At 45.5% G+C, this 12,320-nt stretch overlaps 2 protein-coding genes across 9 annotated transcripts in view; one reads left to right on the forward strand and one right to left on the reverse strand.

Moving 5' to 3' along the window:
- Positions 1–6,510, reverse strand: part of NDE1 (nudE neurodevelopment protein 1) — a 28,571-nt gene extending 22,061 nt beyond the window's left edge. Inside the window, exon 1 of the mRNA XM_012790229.2 lies at positions 6,431–6,510. The gene's annotated coding sequence lies outside the window, so the exon portion shown is untranslated. The remainder of the gene's footprint in view (positions 1–6,430) is intronic.
- A 3,559-nt stretch (positions 6,511–10,069) lies between these two features.
- MARF1 (meiosis regulator and mRNA stability factor 1) overlaps positions 10,070–12,320 on the forward strand; it is a 42,379-nt gene continuing 40,128 nt past the window's right edge. For all 8 annotated transcript variants that reach the window (XM_020281369.2, XM_075995153.1, XM_012790219.2 and 5 more), the window contains exon 1: positions 10,070–10,212. The gene's annotated coding sequence lies outside the window, so the exon portion shown is untranslated. The remainder of the gene's footprint in view (positions 10,213–12,320) is intronic.

Below are 12,320 nucleotides of genomic sequence, written 5' to 3' on the forward strand. Positions count from 1 at the left end.
AGGACTGGAAACTATCCACCAGACTGAGTGAAATGTCGGTCACTGGTGGTGTGAGCACAAAGAGATTCCACCCAGTGGAGGAGTAAGCAGGAGGTAAGGTCGGAGACAGAATTTTGAAGACCCGTATATAAGAAGAAGACACAAGCTAGCCAGTAGCTAGAGGGTGTGGGTGGGAAGGGCCTTGGCTCTCAGAACTATGAGCAGCAGAGAGCAGAGGTTAGGGAAGCAAATTTCTATTAACAGTTGGGCTAACAGTTTGCAGACTCCCTGCTGATAATGCCTGTCTAATGTAATAGTTTCTTCTGTGTTTATCTGAGACTCTAAGCTTGTCAAAGGGTCGTTAGGAATCCAAATCTCCAAGGTTCCTTCCTTCCCTCAAGGGAGCTCACAGGCTGATGTGTATCCCTGGGGACAAAAGAATGAACAAAACCCATCATTTTGCAAAATATAATCAACCAGCTATATTTGTGGTTTAGAAAAATCACTGGGCTATGTTAGTGGCAACATAGACACAATCACCAACTTCTGGATTCCTGGTAGGAAACACACCATTATACCTATATTCAAGCACAGAACTTCCCGATCACTCTATTTGTCAGTACCCATATTCACATCTTCCCTCCCTCCTAATTTTTTTCCCTTCCCTAATTCAGAGAAAACATGCCAATTCTCCTACCCATCCCTATGGAGAACAGTTTCTCTGAAAGCTTGATTGAGGCAGAGCAGCTAAATGTAGTAGACAAAGCTGTTGATCTCTAGGGTTTTTTTTTTTTTTTTTTTCTAGTTCTGCTTTCATTCTTCCATCTTTCTGTGACAGCACCCCAGTATTCCCCCGGGGGAACACTCTGCTCATTTCAAGTGGTTCACATGGATTTGACATTCTTTTGCATCTGCCTGTTCATGGCTCTAGCATCAGTGACGGACTCAGCGATGGGCCATAATCCACGCTGAGCCAACGACAGGGGTAAGTCCAAGCCATGCTGAGCCAGTGAGTGTCCAGGTACAGGCCTTTTGCATAGCTACCAGAAAAAGAAACTTTCTTTCTACTAGGGTTGGTAAGGTGGTAGGAGGTAAGGCTAGAACTGCCAGGGGTCACCTTGTTATTGCAAGGGGAGAGCCTGCTCGAGAATGAAGCCGACACAGAGGAAGGCAGGACCGAGAGATAGGGAGCCCTAGGGGGTCCTAATGACATCGTTTGAACACCTAGATCCAGTCATACCTGATTTAGGTTGAGAGAGAGAATCAATTCCCTATCTTGGTTATACCAGTTAGGGTTTGATTTCTGCCACAAGTCCTAATTAATGTATGGAGTGAATGGTCTTACTTGCTGAAAGGAAAAGGGTAGAGTGTGAATAACAGTAATTAACATGGCAAGGAGTAGGGCTAAACCTAGGCCTAGTACTCCATGCTCAAGCCATAAGCTCCAATGAGCCCAGATCACATCTAATTATGCAGTCAACAAACCAATTCCATAGCATCAAGAGCCCAGAGCCTATGCACCTATCAGTGAGCATTGTGTGGCCATTAAAACATTGGTGGTCTTACTGAGGACAATCTCAATTACGTGGCATGGAAGGAAATCATGTACAATAGAGTAAGGAAGTGAGGAATTACTGATTCTTCTTACATTTTGGAGAAAGATCATGTACAAGATCCAATGTCATCAGTCCCCTACCTAGGTCTCTAAATCTTTCCTACCCTCCTCGCCATCTCTCTCTCACTCATGCCCAGCCACACTGCCTTCTTTCTCTTTCTGAAACACACAAAGCCTGCTTCCGCCCCAGGGCCTTTGCACTTGCTGTTCTCTTGGCCTGGAATATGCTTTTCCCTTAGATCTCTGCCCAGCAGGTATCCTTCTTGCCATTTAGATCTCAGCTGAAATGTTCTCCCCAAAGGGACATTATTTGAATACCCCACCTAGTATCCTCTCTAGCTTTCATTATCATATTAACCCCTGCTTTGTTCTGTTTTTGCTTATCTTCCCCACTAGAATGTCAGCATATGAGTAAAGGGATCTTCTCTGGTCTTATTTTACCCCCAATGCCTAGAACAATGCTTGGCATATAAAAGGAATTCAAGGAATGAAGACAGAGAAAGAGATTGATCACCAGCTGGAATGGGATGTGAGGTCAAGGAAAGGCAGGAAGCAAGAGCTTGAGGAGGAAAGGGGTCCTCTGAAGGCTAGTTTGCATCTGTAAATGCCTAAGAAACTCATCAGAGGCCAGACGAGGTGGCTCACACCTGCAATCCCAGCACTTTGGGAGGTGAAGTCCGGAGGATCACTTGAGACCAGCATGAGCTACATACTGACACTCGGACTCTACAAAAAATAGAAAAAATTAGCCAGACATGCTGACGTGCACCTGTACTCACAACTACTCGGGAGGCTAAGGCAGGAGGATTGCTTGACCCTAGGAATTCAAGGATGCAACGAACAATGATCAAGCCCCCCCAAAAACAAAGGGAGAGAAAGAAAGAAAGAGGGGGAAAAAGCAACTTATCAGAAATGACTGATGGGAAAACCTAACTCTCCCCATCACCTAAGTGATGTTAAGGGGTTAGAGGAGAGGATGCCACATTAGAAACTACCCCTCACACGAGGTTTATGGGCTAAGGAGTATCTAATACAGTTATTAGATTCAATAACCCTCATCCTGCACACTTTTGACAGGTAAGTTTTAGAAACAGGCTTTTAAATATTATCTTGGCCAGTGAGGCTTAAAACTTAATCCTCAGGAAAGAAGTGAATCTGAGAGGTGTATAGGTGCATCCATTGTGGGGAGGCTCTAATTACAGGCAGGCTGACGGGAAAGATCTGGTTTGGGACCTCACGGACTGAGGAGAAACTAAGCAGAGACCCGGACTTATGTCACAGCCTGCACAACCTTTTACTCCAACTAAAGGACAAAAAACCCAGGAATGGCATTTCAACCAAAAACCCTTACATTTTAAAGGTAATCCTTAGGGAAGAGGAGAAAAACACGTTAGAGGCAAACAAAGAAGAATTAACAGCTGCACTTTACTTTGTTATGAAAAAGCAATCTTAAAAATGTAAGAGTTTTCCTTTGCCATTTGAAAATGCCTCTGAAAGTTCTCTCACACTACTCTCTGCTGCAGAAAGGAGGCAAGATGCCTTGCAAAGTTTCCCTCATTCCAGCATTATGTACTGAATTTTACTAACACCTGCTATTCCCTGTGTGCTAGGCACTTAACCACTTCGGTACAGCACTCACCAGCTGCGAAACCTTGCCCACAGCTGGCATTCACAGTCCACACGATAGTTTGTGCTGTACATTGATGACGGATCCATTTTGTTCTTGTGTGATGAGGAAAGCTTTAAAGCACTGAAAGCTTGTTTTACTTTACAGGCAGCTTTACTTGTAATGTAAATCAGAATAGGTAACATACACATATATGTTTTCATTACGTTATTTTTAAATGTTCACAATTTTATTTTGATAAATGAAAAATTAGAAAAGTCATATCACGGCTGTCAGCTAAAGTTGCTGTGCGCGTTCATCTGTGGCTGTCAAGTATAGTCGACGCTCGTACCGAAGTGGTCAATAAATTCTTTTCAAATATTATCCTCTTAAAGCTGTTCAACTGTAAGAGGTGGCCAGACAAGGCAATCATTCTGTTTCTTAAAAGCTGAAGCAGAAACCCTGTATGCCTGGGCCATCTCCAAATGTGCAAAGTGAGTGGCAGAGGAGAACCAAATTTAAGTGCAAGCAAGGGGTCTTTGAATTCAAGTTCAAGGTTTCCCAGGAGTTGCAAACAGACTGCCTAGAGGTCAGACTCACTGGTTTTATTTGACCCACACAGTCTTTCAAAAGGCACTGTAATTGGCAGGTGTTTCAATATACGCAGCTTTGTACCTGCTCTTAAAAGTGGATAGTGCATGCACTTATTTCACCTGTGCACCACCAACTTGCATTCTCAATACACCATCATGGCCTAGCAGTTCTGTGGGTAAATCTGATGGGAGTTTCAAATACATATGCTATAGCACGCAAGGAAGAACAAACTGGGATCGTGTGGTACAAAAAGTACCTATTTTGCACAACCTAGATCTACGCCTCCGACAAAAATGTTTCTGCATGCTTTTTTCTTTTTTGAATGTTTCAGAAGATTAAACCTAACAGGAAAGTCTGAAAATACACTTGAGACACACACCTCTGATTTCAAAACACTAGGGGGGAAAAAAAAACCCAACACAAAGCAATCTCTCTCAGCTTCCTCCTAAGTGAAGAAAGCCAACACAGCTAGTCTGGAGCAATACACAGGTATAAACCACCAGGAATTAACACCCTTCACCTCAACTCCATATCCTTCCCAATCAAAACAAATGGAAGAGCTGGAGGGGAAGGGAGGGAAGAGAAAGAAGTTGCCAAATGTCAGCACATGCTCCAACAGCTAGGACGCAGGCTTTGCATTTTGCAGAAGTGACATCATTGGGGCAGAAACAGTCAAGAGTCAGCAAGCCTGGCTTCTGTCTTTGTGCTTTCAAAGTCTACAATGATCTACCTGCAAAAATAGGTATGCAAGGACTTATGCACAAGGATGTACACCATCATTCACTAATGTGGAAAACTGGAGAAACCTAAATGTCAACAGAGGACTGACTGGAAAACTATGCAGTTGTTAAGAAGAATCATTTGTATTAATTAACATGGAAGAAAGTCCACGGAATGTTAAGAAAGGGTGTCATTTTTATTTCCCTCTCTCTGCACACAGAAGAATCTGGAAGGATGTACCAGAATGGGGGTAAAGCAGGCAGTCAGATGAGTATTTCTGCCTGCTGCACTTCTTTAAAGTACATTTTTTAAAGCATAGGTTGTTTTGAAATTTTAAAAAGCTTCAACTTGGACAAAAAATAAAATAGCTGTTGTTCCAGGATAACTTTATTCTACTGAACCAAGGTGCCAGGGAAAGGATTTTTCCTACCATGGTTTCCCCCTCCCTCCTCCATCCCTTTTCCAACATTTCTTAACACCTACTAAGTGCTAGGCACTGCTTCCCAGCAGACCAAAAAAGCACCTACACCCATCGTACCAGCTGCAGGCACAAACTTTCTGCACACAGGCACGCTCACATAAGGAAATTCTCTTTCGTGGAAAAGTAGTGTCATCTCTCTGGGCTCACACATTCCAAGGCGAAAGAACACACTTTGGAAACAAAAATAACATCCTAACTGAATAAGCCAAGAAACTATTATCCAAAATGGGATAAAATATACGAATCAGAGGCCCCTGAGACTACAGGGGCATAGATCACCTGCCTCTAATCTTGCACCAAAGACACAATAGAGCAAAAGACTTAAGTTTCAAAACTGGTCAAATACCAATGCAGTGATGGAGGCATAGATGGTCAGGTAACAACAGGAGCTGAGAGTAGCTGGGATCCAATTACTCTTCAAAGCACCCTACCCATGTCCTAAAATGCCATCCTCTCCTAGAATACACTGAAAACAAAACTAGCATAGAAAAGACAAACCTCAGCCCAGCACGCGCAGAAAGGCCTTTTCTTTAGAAAGGAAGTTAAAAGGGGCCTTGGGCTAAAAGTAGAAAGAAAGAGGCACAACCAGGTACCAACCCCGGACAAAGAAATCAGGGAAGCTCAGGCCCCCAGGAGGCAGAGAACTTGAGATGACTCGGAGGAGATAAAGTGGCTTCCCAAAAAGCGGGGGCAAGGTGATGGCGGGGTTTCCCATGACCTCAGAGAGGCAGGTGAGCCCAGCCAACATTCAAGCTGTAGAATAAGCGTTTTCATCCTTTCTCCAGTCCTTCCACCAAAGTGCTGTCAGGAGAAATCTGACCCGTCCTGCAGCAGAGCTGGGAGAAAAGCGGCGAGGAGACAGCTCCAAACACGTCCCCGAAGGGAGGGAGAGGTTTTTGGAAAGTGGCCGGCGGGGTGGGGAAGTGGGCGTGCAGGCGGGGGCAGCGCCGCCGCGAAGGAATGAGGGCGACCAGGGGAGGGGCGCAGGGGAGAGGGGGTGGCGGGATGGAGGAGCAGAAAAGAGAGCGAGGAAAGAAACGAGGGGCGTTAGGGAAGCAGGGAACGAGGAGGAGGAAGAGGACAGAGCCCGGCCGCGGGGTTTGGGGACGTCCGGCAGGGCGGCGGGGCGGCGGGCTGGGAGAGAGGCGAGCGCAGGAAGAGGAACAAAGTTGGCACGGGCGAGGCGCGGGCGCGAGGGCGGAGAGGAGCAGGGTTAGAAGGGAGGCTGCAGGGAAGCGGGGTTTTCGAGCCCAGCGCCGCGGGACCGGCGGAGTCCGGCGGCCGGGCAGCGACGCGCGAGCCAGGGCGCTGCAAGGCGGCGGCCCGGGGTCCCGTGAGCCGGGGCGGGCGCCGGGGCGAAGCAGAGGAGTCCCCCAGCGGCGGCGGCGGTCCCCGGGCGGCCCTCGGCCCCGGCCCGGCGCAGCCCCGCACTTACCCGGCTCGGGCGGCGAGGACGAGGCGGCGGCGCGGCCCGGGCCCTCCGGCCCCCTCACCGCGCCCCGGCTCGCGGCCGGCAACGCCCATTGGCTGCCGCGCCACGGGACGCGTCCGCCTCGGCCAATCAGCGCCGAGCAGCGTCGTTTGGAAACTTTTTTCCCAGGCCGGGCGCGGCGCGGCCACGCGGCGGTGACTCCGTCTGGGGCCGGCCTGGGAGGTTCCGCAGCGGCAGCCGGGCGGAGGCCGGCCTTGGAGATGCTTCAGGCCGCTGCCTGAACACCCGGGAAACGGGCTTGGGCTTAGCGGGCCACGCACTTCAGGAAAATAAAAAGTAAAATAATTTCAAATGTTAAGTGCTATGAATAAAGCAAGTTCATGTGGTAGAGAGAAGCTGGGGCGGGGTCACCTCAGGTAGAATGGCCAGAGAAAGCCACTCTTAAGGAGGTGACCATGAAGCAGAGCCCCAGGTGATGAGAACCGCAGGAAAGCACTTTTATTGTACCCATTTTAAAGATGAGAAAACAAAGGTTCGGGAAGTCAAATGCGTTGCACAAGGTCTTAAAATTAGTAAATAACAAATCAGACTTCAAAGCTGGCTCTTACACCTACCTGCATTCTTGAGCACTAAGTTACAGGTGAAGAGATCTTAGCTACTCTGAAGACTGCCATGCCACTCATAGCCTCCCTGCTATGGTTAGAATACTCTTTCCTCAATTTTACTTTGTTTTGACTCCTTGCTAATTTCCAAAAAAGCTCAGATACAAAACCCCACCATCTACATCTACAGGGTTAAGGAAAGTACCAAAATGTCTTTCAGGAAACTTCTATTCTGGTCCCAAACACTAATAAATCATTTGCATTCTGCTTTACTTGGCCAGATGCTTTCACCCTCAGAATTTTATTTGATCCTCATCACTCTGTCAGGAACAAAACTTTAGGGAAATGAGTTTGTCATTGGGTAAATCCTTTGAAATGTAAAGAAATTTTGGTGAACTTTAAAACGTTTTCCTCTCTTTTTTTATTCAATTTGTTTTCCTTGTATCTTTGGGATATGACTGAGAAGAGAGCTCAATTTCTCTTCATTGGGTCCTTCCATTGTAATTTATTAATTCAAAACACTAAACCTAACATAGGCAGAAGAGATGTTTCTGAGGAGAAACTCCTGTAGTACCAGCTTGCTTAGTTGAGCTGAATCAAATGTAAAGCAGCGACTTAAATAGCACAAAAATAAATCTTCATTCTGGTTTCATAAATGTGAAGATTACAATGTGGACAAAGAAAACACTGAAAGTTCCTTATACTCTCTGATAAAGGAGTATTCCCAGCAAAGAAATAGGAATGCAATTAACAGAGGCTATAGTACTTAAGAAAATATACCATCTTAAGAGAACATTTAAGTACTCTTTCACAAATATCAAATTGTATTTTGCTTCATAATTATCTCCTTCTAAGGGCTGGTGTACTTTGCTTAGGCTAGTTTAGTATAGAAAGCAATAAAATTGCATTTTTTTTTTTTTAAAGACACAGTCTCACTCTGTTGGCCAGGCCAGAGTGCCGTAGCATCAGCCTAGTTCTCAGCAACCTCAAACACCTGGGCTCAAGTGATCCTCCTGCCTCAGCCTCAGGAATAGCTGGGACTACAGGTGTGAGCCACCACGCCTGGCTAATTTTTCTATTTTTAATTGCCTGGCTAATTTTTCTCTACTTTTAGTAGAGACAGGTCTCTCTCTCTTGCTCAGGCTGGTCTCAAAATCCTGAGCTCAAGCAATCCTCCCACCTCAGCCTCTCACAGTGCTAGGATTACAGGCCAGAGCCACTGCGCCCAGCCTAAAATTGCATTTCTTTTAAAAGTATTTGTAATTCAGACTTTTATTAGGCTTCCACTTAGTATGAATGGTTCTTTTTTAATCATTGCATTTACCTGTTCAGACTAGGCACAGCTCTGTTTTGAAAGAATGTCAGGCAAAGTTAAATAAAATGTGTCTGCTCTTTTATGTTTTGTGGCTAAAAACTTTTTTTCTTTTTGTTTTAAATACTTATTTTTTATTAAATAAATTTATTTTTTTTTATTTTTAGCTCCAACATGGCAAACGGTATCTGATAAAAACTCCTTTATAAAAGCAATTAAAATCCACACTTAGTTTCCTTTTTTTTTTAAATTTTGAGTTAATATGGTTTGTGTTCAGAAATACTCAACTAGAATGAGGGAGAAAAAAGCCCAGCTATAAAGAGCAGCATATTTCCTACTTTGAAAAAAAAATTAGAAACAGCATTGTTTTTCATTGAATTCCCACTTGAAAAATACTACCCACACAGACACAATGAAGATTTATTCAGCAATAATAAATAGCTACGCAGGCAGATAATGTGTACTTGTCATCTGCCTTCTGGAAAAATTAAATACAGGCACAAAGGATTCTTCAGCTACATGTTTGATCTTGCCCTTTACAACATGTCTACAAAGACATCTACAGGGATGTGTTAATCCCTGCTTCATGCAGATTGCCTGATGAAATCAACTCATAGTGGAGATTTTTGGGGGAAAATGTTCTCATTTGGCAATTTCTACTGATTCTTTTGCAAAGTTAATTTGTCCTCTTGGCAAACTTTAGAAAGTATTTTAAGTAGTATTCAGATAGCACATCCTAAACTGTATAGATTTAGATGGCATGTGCTTTGTTTTTCTCCTAATTTGCAACAGAAAACTGAGCAGCTGGCAGTTTCAGAAATCATTTTACTGAGTCAAAAAAAAATTCTTTTTTTTTTTTATTTCAGGGAAAAGACTGAGGCACTGTTTTAAAAAACCAAAACAAATGGCGTATCTCTATCCACTTAAAACACAGGGTCACTGGCTGCATAAAAGCTTTTGCAAGTATAAGGTCTCCTTTTTGCTCACCCAACCTCTCTCTCTGAAAAAGTTGTATTCATTTTGAATGAGCTCTGGCCCAGGGCTTTAAAAAAATAACATTTTCTTGCTAAAATCACCAAGGATCACTTGATTGTTGGTGGCATATCGTTTCATCTTTCTTTGCACACACTTTATTTTTGCCAGCTGGGTCTCAAGTTTGCGAGAAGCCCAAGGGACCTCACAGGAAGCCCAGTAAGCAGTTACTTTTTTCTCCACTTGCCACTAGGTTGCACTAGATTAAGGATGCTGTGGAATATGTGACATTTAATTTTTTTAAAAGTAGGACCATCACGTGACGAGACAAGAGAGAGGGAAAAAAAGCCGGAGCGATTGGGTTTTTCACTGAAATTCCGTTTAAATTGCCTTCCCTCAACAGAGTGAAAGAGCTGAACTGCATTAAATCCCGGTGGGCAGGTTTTTCCTTGGGTTCACCTCACAAGCTCCCTCATTCTCCGTTTTGACGTTCCTTTCGACTCCACAACGTCAAGCCAGGGGGAAGGCCTCTTTAAACTGGGGATTTTCGCCAAAAAAGCCAGGCTCACCCCCCGGGAAAGTCCCTATTTAGGGGTTTATCGGGAGGGGACTGAGCCTGACGAGGCTGCAGGGCCGCGAGGCCCCGCCCCCCCCGAGTTCCCAGCCTGCCCCGCGCGGGGAGGACCCGGCAGCGGAGGCGGGGCGAGGAAGGGGCGGGGCAAGGGCCCAGAAGGGCGTCGGTTTTGCGACAGGGGCGGGGCGGTGCGGAAGCGGAAGTGGAGGGTGCGCTTGGCGGCGGCGGCGGGAGCTGCGGAGTCGGGAATCAAAACAAAGGGCCTGGGGGGCGGGGGGAAAGCGGCAGGGCCGGAATGTGAGCGGAGGTGGAGCGGACGGCTGAGGTGAGTTTGCTGTCAGTGCTGGGACTTGACCCGGAGTAGCCCTGCTGCTCTGGGGCCACCGGAGCTGGACAGAGGGGACAGTGCCCCCCCTTCTCCGCGTATTGCTGGAGTTGGAGGGAGAAGAGGTTGGTTACTCCGAGGGGAAGAACTGGAACCCGCCAGTCGGGCCCCCACGGAAGAGTTGGCTTGTGTCCCCTTAGGGTCCGTTCACTACTGTCACTGTTGCGCCGCTGTTCCACTTCGGGGGTATTTGGCTTCCTGCCCTCACCTGTCTTCTCTCTATGGGGCCCTCCAGGAGTGGGGAGCAACCTTTCCAGGGCAGTGTGCACAATTCTAAGGTTAAGAGAGAAGGAAAGGGGCGGCTGTTTTTGCACCTCCCCCCAGCGACAACCCCCCCCCCCCAGCGTTTTGCATTGTCCTTGGTGTTTTAGTAGCCCCTACTGTATATCCTCAGGCTTGAGTGACAGTGTTGAGCTGCGTTAGGGCTTCAGCCACTTTGGTTGCTAATTGTAATGCGACCTCAGGATAAGACCTTTTAGAGTTTCCCACGCGCCTTTCTGGTGTTACTGAGAGCTTACCAAGATACAGGTTACATTTGTATCTTTTAGACTTAACAGCATTTTGAGCGGTATATATTCTGGCTCTCATACAGGAGAAATTGAAGACTAAACGGTCTTTCTAGACATTTGTTGAACACTTTATTCGTTCAACAATTATTTATTGATATGTGCCAGGCACTATGTTAAGTGCAGGAGATACAATAGTGAATAAGAAAACAGTCCCTGCTGTCGTGGAGTTTATTTTTATTTTTTTGAGACAAGAGTCTCGCTCTGTTGCCTGGGCTCTAGTGCCGCGGAGTCAGCCTAGCTCATAGCAACCTCGAACTCCGGGGCTCAAGTGATCCTCCTGTCTCAGCCTCCCAAGTATCTGGGACTACAGGCGCGTGCCACTATGCCCGGCTAATTTTTTTTTTCTTTCTATTTTTAGTAGAGATGAGTCTCACTCTTGCTCAGGCTGGTCTTGAACTCCTGAGCTCAAGGGATCCTCCCACCTTGGCCTCCCAGAGTGCTAGGGTTACAAGTGTGAGCTACCACACCCGGTGTCATGGAGTTTATATGCTAGTAAGGCAGAAAGATAATAAAATAGTAATCAAATAAACAAGATCAATTTAGATAGAAGAGCTGTGGGAGAAAAAGATAATGGGACGGGATGGTTTGAGGTTGAGGATGAGATCGGGTATGGGAAAGGCCATTTGCTATATATTCTATGTGGATTATCTCATGCCCTGTGAAGGATTACTGTTATGTTATACCCATTTTAGAGATGGGATCTGAAGTTCAGAGAGTTTGTGAGTTGTCCAAAGCTGCACAAATAGGGACTAATACACAGTCTGATGTAAAAGCCTGTACTTTGAACCACTATCTGGATTATTCAAAGACTCCAAGAGATAGTGACAAAAGGACACACTCAGTAAAATAAAACAGAACCTGCGTTTGCTACTTAAGTTGCTTGGTGGCACCCAGGAATATTTGGGAAAATTCCAGGGTATGGGTCACTAACAAGTTTCTACTTTTAATTGCTTGTATTGAGTAATATTGAAGGCACCTTGGTATGGTGGGAAGGGGTGAACAAGTCTCATTTTGCCCCTCTTCTGATTGTATGATCTCAGTTTAGCTACAAAACTTCATTAAGCTTCTGTTTTCGCCGCTGCAAAATGTGGCTAATTTCTTCCCGTCTCCCTCACTAAATTATTGAGGAAAAAAATTATATTAGGGTGTTCAATTGTCAGTTTTTTTCATGCATCCCTTATACCAACCACAGGCCTGCTACATAGTAGATACTAAGTAAATATTTGCTGAATGAGGAAATAATGTTAAATGAAAATGCCTTGTGGGCCAGCACTCTGGGAGACCAAATGGGAGAATCGCTCAAGGTCAGGAGTTCAAAAACAGCCTGAGGAAGAGCGAGACCCCGTCTCTACTAAAAAATAGAAAGAAATTAATTGGCCAACTAAAAATATATTTAAAAAATTAGCCTAGCATGGTGGCACATGCCTGTAGTCCCAGCTACTTGGGAGGCTGAGGCAGAAGGATCGCTTGAGCACAGGA

Source organism: Microcebus murinus, chromosome 19, assembly GCF_040939455.1.
Source record: "Microcebus murinus isolate Inina chromosome 19, M.murinus_Inina_mat1.0, whole genome shotgun sequence".
Classification (NCBI taxonomy): domain Eukaryota; kingdom Metazoa; phylum Chordata; class Mammalia; order Primates; family Cheirogaleidae; genus Microcebus; species Microcebus murinus.